This window comes from Cupressus sempervirens, chromosome 7 (assembly GCF_028749045.1).
Source record: "Cupressus sempervirens isolate cs-2001-9-10 chromosome 7, ASM2874904v1, whole genome shotgun sequence".
Taxonomy (NCBI): Eukaryota; Viridiplantae; Streptophyta; class Pinopsida; order Cupressales; family Cupressaceae; genus Cupressus; species Cupressus sempervirens.
Genome location: NC_143124.1, coordinates 765,728,699 through 765,753,975, shown reverse-complemented (window position 1 = coordinate 765,753,975; position 25,277 = coordinate 765,728,699). Strand labels below are relative to the sequence as shown.

At 35.8% G+C, this 25,277-nt stretch overlaps 1 pseudogene; it reads left to right on the top strand.

Moving 5' to 3' along the window:
- The first annotated feature begins 3,769 nt into the window (after positions 1–3,769).
- Positions 3,770–23,888, top strand: LOC149549547 (uncharacterized; annotated as a pseudogene).
- The last annotated feature ends 1,389 nt before the right edge of the window (positions 23,889–25,277 follow it).

Sequence of the window (25,277 nt, the reverse complement as noted above, 5' to 3'; positions counted from 1 at the left end):
TTCTCCTTGATGAGATTCTCTATCATAGAACTTCTTAGAATGTACAATTAACTTGCTTTGAACATCATACCAGGTTGGATTATGAAATCCAACCACTTTGTCCTATCAAGTGCAATATATTTTCTACAAGCCTTCCAAGCTTCACCAAAATCAAGATCCTCTAGAAAAAAATTCTTGAGTTCCTTGAACCCAACCACCTCAATCTACATCTCTATCAGTAAAATTTATCTTCTACTAAGAGCATCTACAAGTGTATTAGACTTGCCACTCCTATGTTTCAAAACAATGTATAACTCTACAAAAACTCAACCCACTTACAAATGTTCTTTGTTTAATTTTCCTTGACTATTCAAATATTACAAAGCTTGATGACTAGTATATAAAACAAACTCCTTAGAAAGAAGATAATGTCTCCACTTCTTCAATCCCTGAACCTTATTGGCTCAAAACAACTCCTATTGTAGTACCACTCATATCAAAATCTACTTGAAATACTTTGCTAAAATATGGAAGTGATAAAACAAGCTGCTCTATAACTTTCTATTTAAATAGATTAAATCTCTTATCTTCCTATACAATCCACTTAAATTCTTTCTTGTCCCCCCTTGTTATTTTAGTCAAGGGTCCATAAATACTACTAAAATTTCTTATGAACTTTCTATAAAAACTAGCTTGTTCATGAAAAGATCTTACCTCTATAGCACTCTTTGGAGTAAGTCATTCAAGGATATCTTTAACTTTCCCTGGGTCCATTTTCAAACCTTCTGTTGAAACTACAAATCCCAAGTACACTGACTCCTTCACAAACTTACACTTCTTAAGGTTTATCAACAACTTTTCTTCCCTCAACCTATCAAACACCTTTTGAATATGCATCAAATGGTCCTCGAACATCTTACTAAAGATAAAATACCATCTAGGTAAATAATGAAAAACTTACATAGAAACTCCTTCAGTACCTCATTCATGACCCGCATGAAAGTGCTCAGTGTATTGATTAGCCAAAAAGGAATGAATAAACACTCATATAGTCCTTCCATTTTATTGAAAGAAATCTTCCACTCATCTCCTTCTCTGATGTGAATTTGATGGTATCCATTCTTCAGATCTATCTTTGTGAAATACACAACTCCACTCAAATAGTCCATAATATAATCCATCCTTTGAAATGGAATCTATACTTGATTGTGATCTTATTGATAGCATGAGAATCTGTGCACATCCTCCATTATCCATTCTTCTTAGGTGCCTATACTATTGGTATAGAGCATGGACTCAGACTCTCTTGAATCAACCCCTTGTGCAACAACTCATATACTTGTCTGTTCAACTCCTGACTTTCTACTGGTGTCATTTTGTGCACTACCTTATTTAAAAAATTGACTCTTGGAATCAAATGCATTTGGTAACTAATCTTCCTCATTGGGAGTAATTCATTAGGTGCATTATCTAACACAATATCAAGAAACTCTCCCAAAAAATCTATACATTTTGTAGGTACCTCCTCTACTTCTTCTTTGCCATCCTTTGGAATTACAAGAAAACACATATGCCATTCTTCATACCTTGGCGAAACTCCTTTCCATGAATAAAACATAATTTTGAAGCATTACATAACTTTTTTCTTCTTTCTCCTTCAATGACTCCAACTTGCATTTAACTCCATCCTTTGTCAAACTATAGGTATTTACTTTCCCATCATGTACAATGTGCATGTCAAAATGCCATGGCCTATTGAACAACATATGACATATGTCCATACGTATGATATCACACAACACCTCATCTTGCTAGCTTCCACTATTCAAATTCATTGAGCATTGCTCACTGACCATGACCTTGTGGTCATCTTGCACTTGGGTAATATAGTATGGACCCAAGTATTTCTACCTCTTCAACTTGAAATTTGTGACCATCTTTTCAGACACTAGATTTTTAGTGCTTCCACCATAAATGATCACATCACAACACTTATCCTCACATTTTCACTTGGTGCGAAACAAACTCCTTTGATTAGGTTCATTCTCACCACTCAACAAGACTCTTCTATTAACTAGGAATTCTCCTCTTCAAGCTTCTTCATAATGGGATGATTTGGCATCTTCATGAACATTCACAACTCTGGTCTATCCTTTAGTTCTCTAATCTATCCTTCCTTGGTGCTAGGAACACTCAAATGCTCTATATGCTTCTTCTCCATAGTGAAAATATTTTCCTTGAAAGCCTCCTCTTCTAGATCCTTGTTCTCTACCTCTTTCTCTCTGATCTCTATTATTTTGATCATTAAAATAATTGAAATTGTTTCCCCTTTGGTTCTGACTGGTACTGCTTTCCTCATCCTTGATCTTTTTATCATCATTTTGCCCTCCATAAGATTGTCCACTAGTTCTTCCACTGCAACCTCTTCCACTATTCTTGTTATCCAAATTTTTGTTCAAATTCTTCTCAACCCTTATAGGAAACTAGCATGCCTTCTCAATACTAGTCATCCCAACTAGACTGAACTCCCCCTAAATGCTTGGCCTTAGCCCATTAAGATAACAAGAAACTTTCTCCTTATAAGCTTCTACATGACTAGTTCTAATGAGAACTGTGTAGAACTCTTCAATATACTCTTGAATAGATCTTCCCACTTGCTTCAACCCTTGCATTTTATTTAGTAGATCTAGCTTATAATCCATGGGAATAAATTATCTCTTCAATTTAGTGATCATCTTATCCCATCTGGTGATTTTGTTCTTTCCTCTTATATTTTTCTTCAACTGAATCTCCTTCCCCTAGATCTTCACCTATCCCTTGAGTTTCACCTTCAAAAACTTGACCCTATCAGGATCCTCAATATCTTCATAATCAAAACATTCCTCTAATTGATTAGCTCCTCTAGGTTAAGATTTCTTGAAAATGTGAGAACCTTAAACTTAGGTCTTTTTCCAATCTTGGAGATGACCTTAAAAAGAATCTCTTCCTCTGGGTTCATAACTACCTCTACTTCAATATTTTCTTCTTCTTTACCCTCATCCTCACTTTGATCTTTTATAACAAGATTTATTCCTCTACAAATTTTTTCTTCCAATGCTTGCTTCTTCCTCTGGAGGGCTCTAAAACCCTCAAGTGTGACACCTATAGCTGTTCCACCACACTTTCTTCATGGAGGAATTTTTGCACTATGCTAAAACCATAGTGCAAAAGGCCTCACAATCAGTGATTTGTCTACACACTCAGCTCAAATCATAATCTTGGTGCAACTGTCTCATAGTAAAAAATCTGTTTATACACTTAGGAACTCCTCTGATATGACTTGATAAATTGTGCTTTCCATAATACCTTAAGCACATAACAAAAACAAAGAAATAATAATTATTCACGAGAGCAAAATATGCACTTATTATTATTGACACAAATGTAGGATTATAGAATTTAGAATTACAATATGCCAGCCCACATGGGCACCTTCATTATAGTAATTTGCAAGATAAAGCTACGAACTATCACCAAGAGTCGACCAAATATACCTTTGACATTTATTTTGGAAGGTTTGGTTAGGCAAACTTCAAAAGGCCATAGCTTTTCAACCATTACTTTGATTAGCTATTATAAAAACATTTTAGAATCCCCAGCCTCTAATCTACAGGCTCAGATTTGAGCAGATCACCCATCTATCAAATTTTTTAGGCCCCTTTAGGGCACATTTAGGACTTCAACAGTGAGCTTGATTATATTATACCAAAATTATACACCAAAAATATGTAATAAATCTATGTAATTTTCCCTAAAAGAGTTGAGAAATCTAGATTTGAGCTTAAATTATTTTGAAGATGAATTACCAAATCAATTCGTCTCCTTGCACAACTTATCTCAACTTGTGCGAGAATAGGTTCAATGGTATAGTTTCGAAAGGTATTTTTAATGAAGAAACCTCTCATATTTCATGATTTAAGCTTCCTCTTATAGAAATTTGAGTGGTTATCACTATTGTTTACATGCAGCTTTATTTTCCCTTCAAGAATTGAGACATCTAGATTTGAGCTTCAATGAGTTTGAAGGTCAAATATCAGAGCATTTTGCGTCCTTGTACAACTTAAAGTATCTCAACTTGTCCTTCACTAGTTTCAATAGTACAAGTCCATACCAATTAGGAAATCTCTCTCAACTAGAAGTTTTGGACCCATTAGTGGTAGAGGTGGATGATGTTGGATTAGTTTCTTATGGTGTTAATCGGGAACTAGTGTGTAGTCCTAGTTTAGTGTGGACAAAAAAATTGAAAAATTTGAAATACTTGTCCCTTAGTGGAGTAGTGTTGAATATGACAAGAAAGCAATTGGAAATAGCCCTTTCTCATCTTCCTAACCTCTAATAGCTCCACCTTTTAGAATGTTTTCTTTTAGGGCACATTCCTAATGCCATCCAAAACCTATCACTCCTTACCCACCTCCACTTGGGTTACAAAAGCTGTTGTCACAAAAGTTTGCACCCTTGTCAGAAGTTTTTACCTAAGGACAACCTTGTGAAAGATGGAAACAACCTCCAAGCTATGGGAGTTGAACTATGAGTTGAGTCTCTAGAGAAGGCTAACTTCCTTTACTATCAGGGTGCATCTAACTACTCTTGGAGAGGAAAAGGGAGAAGAAAGGCACAGGAGAAAATTTACCTACTCTAACGTAAGGGGGTGATGCATCAAAATAGAGTGTTCAAACCAATCTTTTCCCATACATGCGTTATTGAACCATCATAACAGCAAAAGATATACACATTTAGACTTTCTTTAATCTACCAATCACATGCAAATCAAAAAACCCAAACAAATGACACAAGGAAAGAGAAGATTCACTTATATACCATTTATAGGCCAAAAGATATATAGTCATGCAAGATTGTAGATATCCACAATACACCAATGAGAGGCAAATAGTTCTTGCACTTTACATCAATGGTTGAATGAGATAAGGTATAATGTCATATAGTTTAGAGGTAAAGGGAATTTTATAGTGAAATTGCAAAGCAATATCAAAGAGGTCAGAGAAGAGTCGACCTTAACAAAATCTACAAAAATTTCCTATATAGTTCAGGCATAACTGAGATGCTCTTTAACTAAAATTACTCCACAACCACTACCATTATGTCCTATAGAGACTAATCATACAAATCTAGGGTAAATCTAGCCTTGGCATAGACTCAAATACAATGAAATCCATCATTTTGCTAAAAAAGGGCCTCAAGAGGATAGAAAATGGTGCCATTAAACCATTTTGACCAAGTAGATGGATAGGATCAAAGATGGTGGAGTGTTCTCCTTTGTTTACTAGACATGGCATTCATTCAAGAGTGGTTAGAATCGGTCATGAAGATCAGATAATGCAAGAAAACTTGACTCACTCTATTTATAGCTTACAAGTTAGCAAAGTTAGTAGGTCAATGAAATTCTACCACTAGGATGAGCCACATGGGCCAATAATCTTATTTCATTTTTCCACCCCACAAAGTCTCCATGCAGTTGACCAACTAACTAAGCCACCTTTTCAAAACCCTGACTGTGGTGGTCAACCCTAACTACCAACCCAAACTGCCAACGCCATCTCCCCTGGTATGCAAGGACACATCCTTTAGGCACTTTTTTGCATTCCTTAACACCTGTGTATCTCCATAAAGCGAGGAAGCATCAATTGTTGATGTCTACAAGATCAATGATCGTGAAAGATCTCCATTATACTACACCTGCTTGTAAATTTTTTTGGGCCCATGAACCACTCCACAGCTTGTAATGTCCCCTTTTAGCATTCATAGCATGATGTTGTCGTTAGCCTATTTTCCCATGGTCCCGTAGGCTAACCAGGACATCAAAAGGGCTTAGAGGCCATTTGGCCTAGATAGTTTCAGTTGTAGGTCTTTCTGAGGGGTTTTGAGGCAACTTTGGGCATACTTACTATTTATAGTAAGTCATCTTGGGCATGGGTGGACATCCAGTGGCAGTGGTATGTCAATGGTAATTGTTTAAAATCAGCAAGAAGACTTGTTTATCATTGATAAGATTTTTTTTGCATTGATAAAGCTATGTTATAAAGTTAAATTTAAATATTTAACTTTATTAATACATATACTATAGTTTGTGAGAAATATTTAAATTAAAAGAGTCCCTTTTATTTTATAACACATTGGAGACATAAGTTACATAAAGGGAGTTATGTTTTATCCCACATTGAGAAAACGAAGGATGGAGCTCTTGTGAGAACACTATAAAAGAAATGGAAGAGCTTCTTTTAAGCATGGTTGGAAATATCAAAAAAATTGGAGAATTTTTTGGAGGTTATGTCTCAATAGTTTGAAGGTCGAAATCCCTTCAAGATGAAAATCTTGACGCCATTGAAAGATATGGTCATGAGATTCAACAGGGTAGCAATCCGAAAAAGATGAAACGAAAAAGTAGTCTGAAAAAGTGGAACTAAAAAAGCAGGCAGAAAAAGCGAAATCAAAAAAGCAAGCAGAAAAAGCAGAACTGAAAAAGCATGAGAAAAAAGTGAAATCGAAAAAGCAAGTAGAAAAAGCAGAACCGAAAAAGCAGGCCGAAAAAGCAGGCCGAAAAAGTAAAGCAGAAGGGGCAGCATTGAAGGAAAATTATTACAGCCATCTACAACTAGGTTCCCTTGTTAGTATTGTTTTTTTTAGGGTATTATAAGTTTCAGCTGTAAGTGTGCATTATACCAGCATTGTCATTTTGGTAATCCATGTAAATGCCAAAGTCTTGGCCATATTTCATGAGCATTGTATTAGAAATTTGATTGCAATCAAAAAGATAATAGTTGCAGGTGTCATTTAAGCAAATTCAATCTCATTATTTATCAGCTAGATAGTTTGCATACCAACTGTTTGCAAAAATACCAGTTGGCTTTAGGTGTTCTTTTCTCATGCTTATATCATAATATATGCACTGAATATTGTCAAAATTAGGAGCACACTCATGTTAGGTCATTGTGTAGTTCATTGTAATCTTCTATCACTAGATTCTCATTGATGCAAATTGGAAAAAAGTCATTTAAAGCAAGCTGAAATACTATATCAGTCATATCTCTCTTGCATGTGAATTGTTTGACAAAATTCTTTGAGCCTTCAATCAGCATCTTTGAGAGAAAATTTGAGGAGGGTTATTACAGTGGTATCAGAGCTTTCTTGCAAAGTGTTTGACAAAATGTCAAACAACTGAAGTATAAAGATTTTTGGTGTTTGAAGAAGTTATACCCTATTGGGGTTATTATAGTGGTATCAGAGCTTGCTTGCAAAGTGTTTGACAAAATGTCAAACAACTGAAGTATAAAGATTTTTGGTATTCAAAGAAGTTATAACCTGTTGAGGTTATTATAGTGGTATCAGAGCTATAAGTCCTACCATCCTGTGGAGGTCTTATAGGGAATTTGGATTAGCCAGAGAGAGAAAAATGTTTGACAAAATGAATGCTAGTCTAGATTAGGGAAAGGAAAGATTCTTAAAATTATTAGACACCTTACCATAGGGACAGTAATCAGCAGAGCAAAGAGCACAGGAACAGAGTCAGAGATTTGAGCTTATGATGCTGGTGATGGCTCGTCAAATGGGGTTGAATGCTAATGTGGTTGGAGGAAATAATCAGAATGGTAATAATCAGGATGGGGCACATAATGGAGGCGAACAAGTTGAGAACAATTTCAGTCATGCACCCCAACAAACTAGGATAGTGAGTTCAAGGCCCATGGTTCCAACATTTCCTCCTAGAGGTCCAGAGCAGCCCGTACCAGAGCCCCAAATCATTGATATATAGGACTAGCTGAGGAAAGATTGGGAAGCCAAAGGTCTAGATTTTATAGCTGCAATTACCTTTAGGGAGTACATAGATGTGCAAATGAAGCATATGTCACGTGGACATGACAAGAACCAGAGCTATGAGCTATGAAAGAAAGTAGAGAAACTTCAGTTACCATATTATGATGGCTTGGGGAAGTCTACAACAAGAGCTTGGGTTCAAAAGCTTGACACATATTTTCAAATGAACCCTATGCCTGAGGAGGAAGCTATTAAGTATGCAGCAATTCACTTGGATGGGTTAGCACACAAGTGGTGGCATCATGGTATGGTCACTATGGGTCATGCACACATTACCTCCTATGTGGAGTTTAAGGAGAGACTGATTGAACATTTTTATAGGCCTAAGCATCATACCTTCCCTATGACAAGCAAAAATTTGTATGAGGAGTTTAACAGACATGTTGATTCAATATAGGGAGACATTAGCACATCTTCAGGTAATGGTTTATTTGCATCATCTTCACAGGTAGAAGGGGTTACAGACGTTGTGCAGTTTGAGCCACAAGGTGATATCACAGGCACACTGGATTGTGCAATTGACACAGATAGTGATTCCAGTATAGTTGGACTAGATGAAGTTACAATAGTTAAGGATACTATCATGTTTGAGGATAGTACTGTTGATCAGAAAGTGAGCATTCAAGACTTTGCAAAAAATGAGTATCAAGCATAGTTGGATGCTTCTTCACATGAGATAGAGGAGAGATAGAAAGGAGTCACAACAGGTTCTTCTTGTGATGACTTACAATAGATCAAGGAAGATGCAGTGAAGAAGGAGGAGAAGGAGGTTGATTGGATTTTTCATGAGCTGGAGGATACTCAAAATTCCTTGGTGTGTACTTGGTTGGCTCTCCAGGATTCTAAGAGACACGTGGATGAGCTTTGTCTTGAGATGATTTCATTTCGGGAGTTAGCGCGTATAGCAGGGACTCAGTTTTCTTTTACAGTGGAGTCACATGATGATTATATGAGTATGCCTAGCATTCACACTCTAGATTCAAAGATTGTAGACAGGTGTTTGAAGTCAGTTGGTATTGTTCACATTACTAAGGTGAGAAGTTTATTTGAATTGTTAGCTGGTTTCCATTCATGGATTAGATGTTGGGATTCTTATCTTAGTACTTGGGATCGTTTTGACTAGAGATATCTATCATTCCTTGGTAGTAGTATCTATTGCACCATCATGGACTTGATTATTAGTTTTCCAGGTGTAGTTCTCATCCATGTCAGCAACTTGTTTGATGCTGGATTTAGTTTTTACACACCTATGTTGGGCATTGTTCATATATCCAGTCGACCATTCTTGTTGGAATGGGTTGATGATCTCTTAGATATGATAGAGTCTATAGAAGAGTCCCAAGATCTGAGTATTACAAAAGATAGCTATTCTGAGGTTACTCCTTTGGATAGTGTACCAGGGATAGAGTATAGAAGTTTGACCAGCCGAAACAATCATGTGTCTAGTCATCTGAGAGTTGGTGAGCGAGACATTTCTATCACTTGTGAGCATTTTGATGCTGCTCATCAGTTGTTAGCAATTTATGGATGGGGTTCTCCTACTAGTGATGAGCAGGGAGGCAATTATCTTTCCTTGACAGAGATCCACTCTTTATGGGAGGCTATCCGGATTCTAAGACAAAATTATATGCAGTTGGTAGCCAACAGAGATTATCTTATAGAGTGGGGGAGTACAGCATACGATGCATTATTGGCCCAGGAAGATGAGGTGAGTGAGCTTACTCAGTAGCTCGAGGTGACTTCTTAGATTCTTGAGAGTACACAGTTGGCATTTGAGGAGTCACAATTTCATTTAGCTAAGGTGACCATGGAGTTAGAGTGACTTCAGTCTTTACCAGATTCTTTACAATCATGGACTGTGGTGTCTAGTGATCCGCGGATGTCCATGGTCAAGGTTGATAGAGGTAGTGGAGACGAGGATATATCTATCCATGACACTAATATTGGCATATTTGGTCCATTTCCACTGGAGGCAGGTTCAATTGAGTTGGGCGCTGCAGCTAAGCATTGTGATATGTTTGACTTGGAGGGCACAGAGAATAGTGATGTTGTTGTTGATTCTGCACTCTTGGCTATATCATCCGCTGACTTAGCTGATGATTAGTCACAGTTGGTCATATCATGTCTACAGGATGAGTCTTTGATTGAGATTGGTTCTTTTTACCAGCATTATACTAAAGGATATGTTCATCGGTTTGCTTTTGATCCATGTGTTGAGGAGTTGATGGCAGATAGGTTTGGACTAGGCTCTCATTTTTGCTATCTACCATGTAATGACTATTCACCATTAGCAGTGCATGGGTGTTATGGTTATGAGATAGTGGCTAGTAATCTGTAGAGTTGTGTTAACTGTAGCAGATGTACAGTGTGTGGATTCTCTGTATTTGGTGTAGTTTCATGTGGGAGTGGTCACTATTGTAGCAGAGTTGGAGTGTGCATTCCACATAACACAGTGGGTTGTGTGGATGGTGTTTATTATGTTGATAGTTTTGGTGATCTACTCTACTTGGGGTCTAATATTTTTAGAATTTGTGACCCATGGGTTCCTGACTGTGGCAGTAGTGGATTCGGAGTTAAGTTGCACCGTGATTCACGATATATTTATGGATTCCTCTTGGTTAATTTTCACAGGTTGTTGCAGGAGCCTATGTTGATTGACAGCACTATAGTTCATGACTAAATTTGGGATCCAAGTGGATTGATTGGGTTTTTGTTCGACCATTGCTTGGGGACAAGCAATTTTGGGAAGGGAAAAATGTAATGCCCCCTTTTTAGCATTCATAGCATGATGTTGTCGTTAGCCTATTTCCCCATAGTCTCGTAGGCTAACCAGGACATCAAAAGGGCTTCAAGGCCATTTGGCCTAGATAGTTTTAGTTGTAGGTCTTTCTGAGGGGTTTTGAGGCAACTTTGGGCATGCTTACTATTTATAGTAAGTCATCTTGGGTATGGGTGGACATCCAGTGGCAGCGGTATGTCGATGGTAATTGTTTAAAATCAGCAAAAAGACTTGTTTATCATTGATAAGATTTGTTTTGCATTGATAAAGCTATTTTATAAAGTTAAATTTAAATATTTAACTTTATTAATACTTAGACTATAGTTTGTGGTAAATATTTAAATTAAAAGAGTCCCTTTTATTTTATAACACATTGGAGACATAAGTTACATAAAGGGAGTTATGTTTTATCCCACATTGAGAAAATGAAGGATGGAGCTCTTGTGAGAACACTATAAAAGAAATGGAAGAGCTTCTTTTAAGAATGGTTGGAAATATCAAAGAAATTGGAGAATTTTCTGGAGGTTATGTCTCAATAGTTTGAAGGACAAAATCCCTTCAAGCTAAAAATCTTGACGCCATTGAAAGATATGGTCTTGAGATTCAACAGGGTAGCAATCCGAAAAAGCAGAAATGAAAAAGCAATTTGAAAAAGTAGAACCAAAAAAGTAGGTGCAAAAAGAAGAATTGAAAAAGCAAGCGAAAAAAGCGAAACTAAAAGAGCAAGCGAAAAAAGTAGAATCGAAAAAGCAAGCGAAAAAAGCGAAACCGAAAAAGCAGGTCGAAAAAGCAGTTCAAAAAAGTAAAGCAGAAGGGGCAGCATTGAAGGAAAATTATTACAGCCATCTACAACTAGGTTCCCTTGTTAGTATTGTTTTTTTAGGGTATTATAAGTTTCAGCTGTAAGTGTGCATTATACCAGCATTGTCATTTTGGTAATCCATGTAAATGCCAAAGTCTTGGCCATATTTCATGAGCATTGTATTAGAAATTTGATTGCAATCAAAAAGATAATAGTTGTGGGTGTCATTTAAGCAATTCAATCTCATTATTTATCAACTAGATAGTTTGCATACCAACTATTTGCAAAAATTCCAGTTGGTTGTAGGTGTTCTTTTCTCATGCTTAGATCATAATATATGCACTGAATATTGTCAAAATTAGGAGCACACTCATGTTAGGTCATTGTGTAGTTTATTGTAATCTTCTATCACTAGATTCTCATTGATGAAAATTGGAAAAAAGTCATTTAAAGCAAGCTGAAATACTATATCAGTAATATCTCTCTTGCATGTGAATTGTTTGACAAAATTCTTTGAGCCTTCAATCAACATCTTTGAGAGTAGATTTGAGGAGGGTTATTATAGTGGTATCAAAGCTTTCTTGCAAAGTGTTTGATGAAATGTCAAACAACTGAAGTATAAAGATTTTTGGTGTTTGAAGAAGTTATACCCTATTGGAGTTATTACACAGCCACCTTAGCAACCTAGCCCCATCTGGCATCACCCCATAGGTTAATAAAAAAAACCTATCCCCATAAGGACTCATGGTAGCAAGGAAATTTTCTATGTTTCTTGACATCCTTACATCTTCATAAAGCAGGGAAGCACCATCCATTAATCCATCTGAGATTGGATGGCCTAGAAAAATGCAACTAGCAATTGCCCACATCAAAACCTTTGACCAGTAAGATGCCCTCCATATGCCAACTCAACTGATAACCCTCTTTCCTTCATGTAGCCCATAGAGAACCTATGCCCCACAAGGACATGTGACAACAAGGCACTTGCCTACATAGTTTAATATCCTTGCATCTCCATAATGCAGGGAAGCGCCAGTCGTTGATCCTGGGAGATCTAACAATGTACATAACCTTTGCCCTTTTAACTTACTTGAATATCCTCTATGATGTCATTAGGACATGTGTCACCAGGGTGCTTGCCTGCATTGTCAGGAAGTCTAACAAAAGATAGAATGTGAGAAAGTGTTGGCCAATCAAAATGCCAGCTCACCTAATGGTTTTCCCCTTTGTGACCCAAAAGAAGAACATGGACCCACCTATGATGTGGGACAATGACACTTTCCCACATTTGTAAAATACCTTGCACTTTGATAAAGCAAGAACACACCCACCATAGATCTATGCAAGATCTGATGGTACGGAATGTTGCAGGGAAAGAGAAATAAACTTAGGGAAATAGGAAAATTGCATAATCTTTTATTTGTTAATTTGTTTTTATTTCCATGGCATTTCAATAATCTAAAAGTTGGAAGTAACTGTTGGGTGGGAATGCATTCAAATTTAAATTTAATTTTTTGCTAGAGGGGAAAAATGGCTAACATTTCTGGTGACTCAAAGGGGACACAAGCCAGTTATGCGTATGACTAGTGACCTTATGCATCCACTAGGCCATAGAGTCATAAAAATTGGAGATCAGTGCATTATGAAACCCTAACCATACCTCTATGAGAGAAAAACCCTTGAAAACCTACCCTCTGCAACTAGAAAAAAAGACAAAAACTTTTGCAGCCTTCAAAACCTCGAAAAATTGGCTATCTCATAGAGAGAAACTTGTGCTTATGCACTTCTTGGAAAGTAGGAAACTAATAGAAAGAAAACTACTCTAATTATATACATGAAACCTTAGTCTTCATCATAAGCATGGTTTGAGATAGATCCCATTAACTAGGATAGGAAAAATTTCACCATCAGGTGTGCTTAACTGAAAAGCATTGGCCTACTTGCAACTAATAATCACATAGGGACCACTCCATAAAGTATACAATTTTGAGTATTCCTTAGTTTTTCTCTGTTTACATCCCATTTCAATACCAAATTAGCCTCTCTAAAAATTTTGACCTTGGCCTTCTTTACAATACCAAATTAACCTCTCTAAAAATTTTGACCCTGGCCTTCCTATTAAAAATCCATTTTTCCTATTGCTAATGTGTTTCTAGGGTTTACATGGCTTGTTTTCTTCTCTCTTCTAGCTCCATCAGCTCTGTCATTCTCACTGTCATGGAATCATCTTCAATTATCTCCAGCTAATGAGCTAGTTCTAGGGATGGGAACCCTAATGAAATTGGAAGCCTTGCTTATCTGCCATATACCAACATAAATGGAGAATTTCCTATTGACCTCTTAGGTGTTATCCTATCAGCCCACAGGGTTTTCTTCAACTTCTAGTGCCAACACCTCTGGTTATCTTCTATTGTCATTTTTATAATCTCAATTTGGTTTTTATTGGATGACTCAGCCAAACGATTGCCTTGAGGATAGTAATTTGAGGATGTGCTCAAGTAGATACTATGTTCAACTTCCCATGCACAAATCTGAGCTCTTACAAAAGATTTTACATTATCTGAAATGATGGTTGAAGGGGCACCAAACCTAGTCAAAATTCCATCAAGGAATTCAAAAATAGAAGATTTTGTGGTTTCCTTCAATGCAACTACCTCTTTCCATCTGGTGAAATAATCTATAGTAGCTACAATCCATTTGTGACTAGAACTGGAAGAAGAATTGATAGGGCCTATGAAATCCAATCCCCATTGAGCAAAAGGCTAGTCCACCTGAATGGGGAAAAGGGGAAGAGTTGCAAGATTTTTCTTATTGGAGAAGAAGGCACATTTTTCACACTTGCTCACATACTTATGACAATCATGAAATAGGGATGGCCAGTAGTAACTAGCCCTCCTAATCTTCATTGCAGTTATCCTTGCTAAGAAGTGGCCACCATTAGGACCATCATAAAGCTCTTTGAACATTCTTTCAACTTGGTCTATGTCAATGCATCTTAATAGGGCTCCATCAAAATCTTTCTTGAAAAGGATATCATCAACTATGACATAAGGAATTGACTGCAATCTATACTCTCTCCTTTTACTTCTATCCAATCCTTGAGGATATCCAATGCCTAATAAGAAAATCTTCATATAATCCATCCAATTCGTTGGGTCATCATTTCTAGTCTTTGCTATTCTATTATTATCATGGAAACTTCCTCATCTAACTCCTTAGATGATAACATCTATTCACAAAATCCCTTCCCCCTTACCAACTTGGTAATCTAGATGTCAACATCATATTCCATTACTTTAGTAATCCAACCAGCTCTCTTCTCACTAATATCTTTTCTCAAAAGGAAATCATTCACACTGGCATGGGGTACTAACAAATGAATCTTTTTATGAGATAGAAGGTGTCTAAATTTTTTTAAAGCTCTGATGACTATAAGGGCTTGCTTCTCTACATAGTTTTATTTGTCTTCATATTCTTTAAGCCCTTCACTAAAGAAGGTATGGGTTACTCTTCATGCTTATCATTTTTTTGATTCAAGAAAGCCAAAATTTATGACTCACCACCTAGGGCATAAATGATGAAACCTTTTTCAAAGTTTGGATTAATGAGAGTAGGAGTTGAGGCTATGACTGCCTTGATCACTTCAAAACTCTCCTTCCCTTCCTCGGTCCATGCAAAGATCATGTTTTTCTTGAGGATAGTTGTAAGGGGTTTTACCATAGTAGCAAGATTAGGGATAAATCTTCTCACAAAATTTATCCTACCCAAAACACTTTGTAGCCCTTTCCTATGTTTAGGAAGAGAGAGAGAGAGAGCGAAAGTATTGCTTTGGTTCTCTCTAGATCAATGGTCAAACCATCCTTAGATACAATGTGTCCTAATAATTTTCCTTGATTGGTAGCAAAGACACACTAGCTTGGGTTGAGGGTTACCCCAAACTCTCTACACTCAATGAACACCTGCCTAAGATGATCAAAATGATCTTCTCCATTCTTTGAATATGCTGTGATGTCATCAAGGTAAACTAATACAAACTTTTCAATTATTTTTTTTAAGGCCATCTCCATTTCCTTCTAAAATGTAGCACCTATATTGGTTATTCCAAATGGCATCTTACAATAAGCATAGGTACCCCATTTGTTGGTGAATTTAGTCTTGTACCTATCACACTCCTTGACCAGCACTTGATTGTAACTAGAGAATTCATCAAGAAATGAAAACCTCTTTGAACCACTGACCTTGGACAAAATCTGCTCCATGGAAGGAAGGGTATGGTGATCCTTAAGGGAAGCTTGGTTAAGGTCCCTAAAGTCCACACACAATCTAATTTCTCTATTCTTCTTCCTAATAGAGACAAGGTTTGCTACACATGATGATTGCTTCATGGGGAAAATTATATTGGCCTCAATCAATTTGGATAGCTCTTTTCTCATTAAGGGTTCAATTTTAGGATTCATTGGCCTTTGTTTTTGTCTTACTAATTTGACATTATCAATTAAATCTATGGTATGTTGAAACAACCTCGGGTCAAAACCCTTTAAATCATCATACATTCAAGAAAATACATGACTAAATTCTTGACATAGATGAATAAAACTTTCTTTCTCAATTTTAGAACATACCTTTCCCATGTTCAACAATTTCCCATTAGCAACCTTCATTGGGATGTGATCATCTTTGTCAGCAACTAGGTTCATTACTCTACCTCTTGCTTGGTCACAAAGATTGAAAACAATCTCTAAGGTAATGAGACCCTTGGGCAATTTGGTTGAACTGAGATTAATGATCTGGTCACCATACTAATCTTGTGGTCTCGACTAGTTTATGTTTGAAAACTCTTCTTCATTATGCAAGAAGCTTACAATCTACTCATCATATTCAAACACTTTCCAATGGATGTTGTTGTCAGGGATGGCAGGCCTTACTAACATTTTGATTTGTTGCTTCTTCTTTTCCTCAAGATTCCTTGGCACATCATAAGATGCACCTATTTCTACAAGTCATCAACATATCTATTTTCTTTTCTAGGGATGCTTTGAATATTAAATGCATTCAAACTTTCAAGAAAATCCCATACCCTATGTTAATAAGACTTGAGCAAACTGTTCTTTGTGATATTTTGGTTTCTAACTTGATTAACCACTAACTCCTTATCTCCATATACACTTAAGGTATGAATTCATTTCTTTTGAGTGAGTAGGAGACCTTGAATCAAGGATTCATACTTAGCCACAATTATTAGTGGAACTGAATTGGAGACTAAAAGAGTAGTACCTTACTTGTGTAGGAGAAATTGACATCACACCTACCCTTGATCCATTCTTATTCCTTGATCCATCAAAGTACATACTCCATACCCCACTCACATCCTCTTCAATCTTCACAAGATTGGGAACTAGAGAATCCTTCTCTAAAATACAATATGTATTGAGGCCTATCTCAAGGGCTTCAAATTTATATGCATTAGCCCATTCATCTAAGAGAAAACTAGGTATCTCAGCTAAACAAGTGGCAGGCTCATTTACTATATCATTCTCATCCATTTATAGGATAGTGCAATTCATATTTATGAGATTAGGGGTGTAGGGCTTGGTATGATGGAGGGTTATAGGCTCTACTCTAATTGAAGCTTTGGTCCCATATCTTGTTCTAAAAAACATATATGACCAATCAAAAGATATGTAACCACCTATTTGGGCAATGAAGTCTCTTGACAGATAGATGAAAAAATGTGGCTTGACTTCAGCAGCAAATATATCTTGAATTATAGTACAACTAGGGCATGCATGTAGGGACATTTCCACATTTCTAAGGATCCCTATAGTCTTGATAGTACTACCATCGAACTGTAATACATCCATAACAATGGGCTCATATTTCATTCTTAAAACATCAACAACACACTTAGGCATCACTAAACTACTAGCCCCTGAATCAATCATGCAATTATGGACTAGTTTATCCCCTATAATTAGAGAAACATAAAATGTAGGGGGCCTAACTTTTTTACTTGTTTCCACCTCTCTTGATTGGTGTACTAGACTTGTGGCACTTTCCATGCTGAGTGGCTGATCCTTTGGTTCAATACTTTCCAATTCTTGTTGCAACAACCTCTTTTGCATGAGTATAGTAGCAACAACATCTCACATGGAGGTATTCACATTTGTCTTCTTGATATGTTCTACCACACTGAATGTCATATTAGGTACTTTGGTAGAAGCCTTGGAAAGTGCATTTGTAGGAGGTTGAGGTGGAACAACCTAAGGATCATTTACATCCTTTCTAATATTATTTTGTCATTGCTTCTAAAAGTTATTTGATTGATCATTTACTACTTTTACATGAGGTATTGCATTTGAAGTTGAGGCCTGATTGGGAGGAGGAGGGGTAGCATCGTCAATAGATCTTCTTTTTCTCCTAGTGTTATGCGCAATGGAATCTTGGTTTGCATTACAACATTCCTCTTCCTGAAGATCCATAAAATAACAATCCCCTGACGGTTACAAATGGGCAACATTAGCAGATTCATGGTCATTACATTGTTGTCTAGCATATGGATCTTGTGTAGTTACTACTAGGAATTATTCTACCTTTTGACACATACAAAAACCATATGAATAATTACAAGAAGGACAAAAGTCTTGGTCTTGAGCCAAATTTTTTTGAGGGACTATAGCCCTACTTTGGTTTACATTTGAGGTTGAAGTATGACTATTTTGTCTCCTCTGACCAAAAGAGTTATTTCCATAATTATGATTAGGAGACCTACCATTGTTTGGAGTTTGATATTGCAATTGATGAGCCTTGTTACCTTGAGCTTGCTTCCTTCCCAAAGTCACCACCTTGTTGCTCACCTTCTGAATCATAGAGAGACCATCCTCCAATTTCTTATCTTGAACTTGCAACTTTTGCCCAATATCTTGCATTAATGCTTTGAACTCTCCTAGCCCACTAGATGATGTGGAAGCCTAAGGGACTAGTGTAGTTGATTGTGATGTGGAAGTTGTGGGAATAGGGGACATTTCTGGTTGGTGATTCAGAACATTGAGGAAGAAAGGCATAGGAGGCCTTGGTGCTAACTTTCCTCCTTGTATCAATATGTTTTCTACCTTTATTGCTATGTCATAAGCATTAGGAAAAGTATCTCCTCCCATAGTTTGGATTGTGGTAGCAATATCACTATGAAAATCTCTAAGGTAATGCAAGAAGGCATTACTAGGGGTAGGCTTTACTAAAGTAGGTATTCTATCCCACATCTTTTGAAATCTATAGTTGAAATCAGTCATACATTTATGGGGGACTCTTTTTATAGTAGTCAACTATTCTAAAAGTGACAAATGGTCACTTTTGTCCTCAAAGTGTTTACATAGTCCTACTCCTAAACCATCCCAATCTATTATAGAACCATAAGCCAGACTTTTATACCATTGTAATTCTTTTCCTTTGAAGGATGAGGCTAGAAGCCTAACTGCAACATCATCTTATGTAATACCATGGATATTGCAGACATTTGCAACTTCTTGAATGTGTTCTAAGGGAGAGATAGAGGTTTCTCTTATAAACTTTGGTATACTTTTGAGTGTAGCTATTGGTATGTCATGTCTTTGGGCCAATAAAAAAGGACTTCCAACATTAAAGGTGGCCAAAACATGAGCTTTAGGCTACACCATATAGATAAGTGATCTATTGATATGTGTTGATGGAAATCTAGGCTAAGATCTAATAGTAGGAGGAGTAGAGATGGATCTTGCAAGTGTATTTGTTACTATTGCACTCCTAATTGGTGATAAAGATACTCTAGTCCTCCTTCTTCTAGGGTTTGAAAATGAAAGCTCTTGGTATTGAAATTTACCTCTAAAAGATGCCCTTGTTTCAGCTTTGGCAATGAATAACTGCAACTTTGGTCTAGAACCAGATGTATTTGAAGCTTAGAGTTGCCAAGTAATTGAAGAATGAGCCCCTTGAAGGCTTGAATACTGAAGCCAATACTATTCCTTTAGTATTGATCTTGAATCTTGCTTTTGACACCAGTAGACTTGAAATTATCTAAATATTAGTCCCATCGAGTGTGCCAAAAACTAGTGTCACAAAAGTTTGCATCCTTGTCCAAAGTTTTTACCTAAGGAAAAACTTGTGAAACATGGAAACAACCTCCATGCTATGGGACTTGAACTATGAGGTTGATTCTCTAGAGAAAGTTGACTTCCTTTACTATTAGGGTGCACCTAACTACTCTTGGAGAGGAAAAGGGAGAAGGAATGCATAGGAGCAAATCTGGATACTCTAACCTAAGGGGGTGATGCACCAAAATAGAGTGTTCAAACCAATCTCTACCCATACATGCACTATTGAACCATCATAACACCAAAAGATATACACATTTATAATTGCTTTAGTCTACCAATCACATGAAGATCAGAAAACCCAAATAAATGACACAAGGAAAGAGGAGATTCACTTATATACCATTTATAGGCCAAAAGAGATATAGTCATGCAAGATTGCAGATATCCATAATACACCAATGAAAGGAAAATAGTTCTTGCTCTTCACATCAATGGATGAAGGAGATAAAGTAGAATGTCATACAATTCAAAGGTAAAGGGACTTTATAGTGAAATTGTACAGTAATATTAGAGAGTTTAGAGAAGAGTCATCCTTAACAAAATCTACAAAAATTGCCTTTATAGTTCAAGAATAACTAAGATGCTCTCTAACAAAAATTACTCGACAACCACTGCCATTAAGTCCTATAGAGACTAATCATGCAGATCCAGAGAAAAGCTAACCTTGGCATAGACTCAAATACAATGAAATCAAATATTTTGCTGAAATAGGGCCTCGAGAAGACAGAAAATGATGCCATTATACCATTCTAACCAAGTAGATGGATAGGATCAGAGATGGTGGAGTGTTCTCCTTCATTTACCAAACATGGCATTCATTCAGGAGTGGTTTGAATTGATCATGAAGATCATATCATGCAAGAAAACTTGACTCCCTTTGTTTCTAGCTTACAAGTCAGCAAAGTTAGTAGGTCAACCAAATTCTACCACCAAGAGGAGCCACATGGGCCAATAATCTTATTTTATTTTTCCACCTCTCAAAGTCTCCATGTAGTTGACCAACTAACTGAGCCACCTTTTCAAAACCCCGACCGTGGTAGTCACATAATTGCCAGCCCAAACTGCCAATGCCATCTCCCTGGGCCTGTAAGGACATGTATCATTTAGGAATTTTCCATCATTCCTTAACATCCTTGTATCTCCATAAAGAAGGAAAGTGCTGATCATTGATCTCCATAAGATGAACAATCATGAAACATCTCCATTATGCTGCACCTGCCCACAAAATGTTTTGGGCCCATGAACCTCTTAGTAGCCACCTCAGCAACCTGGCCCCATTTGGCATCACCTTGCAACTTAATAAAACAAACCTAACCCCTCAAGGACATGAAACAACAAGGTTCTTGCCCACATTTCTTAATGTCCTTGTATCTTCATAAAGCAGGGAAGTGTCATCCATTGATGCATCTGAGATCAGACAACCCAAAATCATGTAACCAACAATTGTCCACATCAAAACCTTGAACCAATGAGATGCCTTCCGTATGCCAACTCTATTGACAACTTTATTTCCTTCCTATAGCCCACAGAGAACCTATGCCCTACAAGCACACGTGGCAATAAGGTGCTTGCCTACATAGTTTAATATCCTTGCATCTCCATAATGCAAGGAAGCACAAGCCATTGAGCCTGGGAGATCTAATGGTGTACATAACCTATTCCCTTTGAACTTTCCTAGATATCCTCTATGATGTCATTAGGATATGTGTCACTAGGGTGCTTGCCCGCATTGCCAAGAAGTCTGACAAAAGATAGAATGCGGGAAAGCTCAGGCTAATCAAAATGCTGGCTCACCCAATGGATTTCCCCTATATGGCCCACAAGAAGAACATGGACACACCTACCACTTGGTGCAATGGCACTTTCTTGCATGGGTAAAATACCTTGCACTTTGATAAAGAGAGAAAGTGGCCACCGTAGATCTATGCAAGATTTGATGGTGGGGAAAGTTGCAGGGATAGAGAAATAAACTTAGAGAAATAGGAAAATTGCATAAGGTCTTTTATTTGTTTATTTTCTCATATTTCCATGGAATTTAAATAATATAAAAGTGGGAAGTAACAGTTGGGTAGGCATGGATTCAAATTCACATTTAATTTTTTGGCGCGAGGGGCAAAAGTGGCTAACAAAAACTTTGAAGGACCAATACCATTGTGGTTAGGAAATATGACTACTTTGGTTTCACTTTGGTTTCACTTTGGTTATCTGGAAATCCATTATTAAGTGGTTCATCTCCCTTGAGTCTCTGTCACCTACCTTCTCTAAAAGATCTTATATTAGGGGGAGAAAGCTTTATTAGTGGAAATCTAAGTCAAATATTATGTGGGGAATGGTCTAAACTCAATATCCTTTTTCTTTCAAGGTCTAATATAAAAGGAAGTATGCCACCTTGTATTGAAAATATTACCTCTCTCATCTATCTTAAATTGACATATATGGAAAATATGGAAGGTCCTATTCCTCATTCCATTGGAAATCTCTCCACCTTTCAATTTTATTTTTTCATGACAACTCGTTGAATGGAGAGATTCCACCATCATTCGGTCAAATTCCATCTTTGACTACTTTATACCTCATTGTAAATATGTTGGGTCAAAATATACCTTCTAAGTTGGGTTGCCTTCCCTCTTTGGTGAGCTTATATCTTTCTTGGAATTCTTTGAGTGGAAATATACCTTTTGAGTTAGGTAATCTTTCTTCTTTGGTAGAATTAGACCTATTCTCCAATGTTCTAGGTAGAAATAATATACCGTCTAAGTTGGGAAGTCTTTACTCCTTGGTGTATCTAGATCTTTCCTCTAATCAACTAAATGGTAGCATTCCAGTTTCAATTTCAAGTCTTCATAGTCTCACATCCATTTCCCTATCTTCAAACAATCTTCAAGGAAACATTTCTCTTAGCATTTTTAATAAAATGATTAGTCTTTTTGAACTTGATCTATCCTATAATGAATTGGCTATCATGATTGAACCAGATTGGATACCCACAATTTATTGTGGTTCCTTACACTTAGCCTCATTTAGTATCAGGGGTATAATTCCACCATTCATTTCCATGCAATATAGATTGTATGATTTGGATCTCTCCAATAATAGTCGATATGGAAATATTCTAGATTGGTTAGGGGTGCTTCTTGAATTGGAATATCTTAACTTGTCATATAATAACTTTCAAGGACACATTCCCTCAAGCTTGATTGAAAAAGGTTTCAGAGTGTTGATTTGCACAATAATATGCTCCAAGGTCCTCTCCCTTTTTCTTTAGTGCCAACATCAATCATGGATTTGTTGGACTTGTCTTAGAATAGATTCATTGGATTTATTCTAGTGGATATTGGCAATATTCTACCATCCATTCAGTTTTTGTCACTTTCAAAAAATGATCTAAGAAGTGATATACCTTCTTCAATTGACCTTCTACATTATGTGGAGGTTTTAGATCTCTCGAACAATAAATTATTTGGTAAAATACCATCAAGCATAATTAATTGTTCTAGTTTAACAAGATTAAACTTAGGAAATATAGGATTAAAGGGCCATACACCATATCATATGGGAATGCTAAGTGAGCTTAGTTCACTTCACATCAAGGACAATATGTTAAAGGGAAACTTGCCATCAAGCCTTAAGAACTATTCTAGCTTGCAAATTTTAGATTTGGCCAATAATCATTTTTCTAAGAACATACCACTTGGTTGGGTTAGTTCTCTGAATTGATGATAGTTGTTTTGAAGTTTGACAAGTTTGAAGGAAATATTTGGCATTAATTAAGCAATCTATCAAGTCTCCATGTTTTGGATATTTCACAAAATTATTTGATAGGTTCTATCCCACAACAATTATCAACGTTGAAAAGTATGAGGAATTCTACAATGGGAAACTCACATGACAATGATGGTGGCTCCTACTATTACAAAGAAGAGATCCAAGTGTTCAATAAAGGATTAGAAATGGTGTATGTTAGTTTAGTGATGTTACTTATAACTTGCATTGATGTATCTATAAATAATCTATTAGGAAACATTCCTTCAATAATGGGGAATCTTAAAAGTCTTCACACATTGAACTTATTAAATAATATTCTTACAAGAGAGATTCCAAGCAATTTTGGATTACTTGCATAGTTAGAGTCACTTGATCTTTCAAATAATAAACTAAAAGAAGGATTCCAAATGAAATGTTACAAGTTTCCTATTTAAGTTTTTTCATTGTAGCCAACAATAGTCTTTGTGGAAGAATACCAGAAGGAAGACAATTCAATATATTCAATTCCACTTTTTTCACTGGGAACCATGATCTTTCTGGATTCCTAGTTAACAACAAATCATGTTGATATGGAGAGATGCCAAATTATAGCATACAAACCCCTTTTCTTGCGAATGAGGATAATGAGGGAGGAGAAATTCCATGGCATTGGTATGTAGAGTTGATGACAAGTGTTTCTATTTGATTTTGGGGAGCTTTTGGAATCTTGGCTACAAAAAGGCATTGGAGGAGAAGATTAATTCATGCATTAGATGAGATGGCAATGAGTTTATTAAATGGATTGATAAATAGGTATGATATAGTAAAAAATTGTAAAATCATTATCCTCAAATATTCTCATTGTAATGAGTTTACCTTGTAATTTTAATATAGGTAGAAAAATTTGATGTCTTATACAATAGTAAATAAATTCTAAATAAATTTATTATTTTTATTATAATTTTATGAGTAGGTCATCAACAAAATACAAGTAAAATTTTCATGGTTTGAAATTTTAAATTAAAATATTAGGTATTTGTATTCAACATAGAAGTACACATATTCAATTTAGTATTTTCATGAATACGTTTTTATAGTAATTTTTTTCTTTTAAGTAAAATAAAATTGTCATCCTATTCTTAGAATATGCATTCAATAAGTGAATTGTTTAAATATTTCAATTCAGAATTTTGAATTATTCAAGAATATGTGTGTTAATGAGGATTAAATATATTCCAATAGAACAAAACCATATGTTGCACATACCTTGAAGACAAGATAAAATAAAATTAGTATTATGCTCACAAAATAAAATTAGTAGAAGTTATTTGTTGTAATGATGTTTGCAAATATTAATACTAAAAGAATATGGGAGTATCTCTAAAGTTATTTAATAAAATATTTTTACCAAAATAACATATCATATATTTAAGAAATATTAATATTATAATCCTATTACTAATATATTTTTGATATATGTAAATATGTGATAAAATGTTAAATATATGTACTTTCTTCAAAACAATAAAAGTGAATTTCAGTAATAGATATTTATTTCTATCTTCTATATATTACTAAGTTTTATGTTTAAATTACACTAAAATTTAATTCGAAAGTGTCAAACCAACTCTTTCTAATCAAATCATTAACACAAGTCTTTGTATATTTTTGTTACCTCATTTTTTATGATGAGGTTTTTGAAAATAGTTTGTTTAGGTCACTCTTAAGACTTTTACAATATAATATATTATTTTTTATAATTTTATCGAGTTAGTATAATTTTTTCTATATGCATAAAATTTTATTAATAAATAATTTTTTTATTTTTTTTTCCACATTTACTCATATTTCCTTAATATATATCAAGATTTTAAAGATACTAAAAATAATAATGTATGCTTTCAATTTTTTTAAAGTTAATAGCATTTTATCAAAATATCTTATAATTATATTATTTTTCTAAGAAATTTACTATTAC